Here is a 1,265-nt window from a genome sequence, read left to right as displayed (position 1 = left end):
GGTTAAACACTGGGGTCACGAGTCGTAATTATCCACTAATATGGTGGCCTTGTAGGAGTAACTTATACGTTTCCTCAGTTTTTAGTGTTTTGTACAGGGCGTGGAGGAGGTGAGGAGAGGAGGGCGGTTGAAGAAATGTTCCTCAGTAATCATTCCCATAGTCCTGTTGAGCTTCAGGCAGAAAGAGGAAGGGACACAGGGAGGGGGGGGGGGGGGGGGGGGGGGGGGACACAGGGAGGAGATGTTACACCTCACATCAGGAGGAAAACCCAAACACACCAAAGACAGAACGGCCCCCACTGTTGCAGTTTTGAAGTAGAAAAATGAGTGTTGGATTTCTGCTTCTCTCTTTAGAGGAAGAAATGCACACACCCTGAGGATTACAAAACATTTCTCCCATTGAAATATTAAGATATTCAAATAAAATGTTTGGGAGGAGGAAAACAAATGTCAGATCTTTATTCCACTTTCTGTACACAAGAAAGTATAAATAAAGATGTCCAACAGAAATCGGTAGTAACGACAAAGGTTGTAAAAATAACATGCTCTGTGAGTGAAAAATAAATACAATGATATAATAAATAATACAATGTTCTGCCGTTTCATAATTACAGTGATTTACCACATAATACTTTAAGTAATATGTGTTGAAAGACTGCATACTCATTTGAAAGTGACTATAACATGTGCAGATAACATTACAATTAATTTAAGTGAATTATATTTTGAGAAATATAACCTATGACATAATTATGAAAGTATTCAACAGTTACTATTTTTGTCTATTGAGCGGCACATTTTTGGTCCATACCTCTTATTCATCTGTATAGTTAACTATGATATTTTAAATCATTAATATTACTTCAACATCTTTTATGACACATGTTTATGGCATATTATACAATGATGTTTGTATTGATTCTAATAAGACCTCATATCTATCGAGAAATATTTGTCAACTGAAATATTTCTTTGATAGTCACAATGACAAAGCCAAATATAAAGTCAAACGCAGCTGAAATGATATTGTATTTTCCTCGTATTGTGGTAAGGGAGGCAACAGCTAGTCCTTGCTTGGTTGAGATTAACAGGCGAGACTCTCCTAAATCATAAAACAAAAAAGAAACATTTGACTGGAATACATTTATATAAAATAAATCTGGTTGATGGAGGAAGTGATGTCTCAGTCATCTGCTACTTTTAGCAGATGATGTTTCCTTAACATGACTAGTCAGAAGCTGTTAGAACTGTTTTATTTCTGGCCT

The sequence above is a fragment of the Trematomus bernacchii genome, unplaced genomic scaffold (assembly GCF_902827165.1).
Source record: "Trematomus bernacchii unplaced genomic scaffold, fTreBer1.1, whole genome shotgun sequence".
In the NCBI taxonomy this organism is placed as follows: domain Eukaryota; kingdom Metazoa; phylum Chordata; class Actinopteri; order Perciformes; family Nototheniidae; genus Trematomus; species Trematomus bernacchii.
This window is presented reverse-complemented; position numbering follows the sequence as displayed.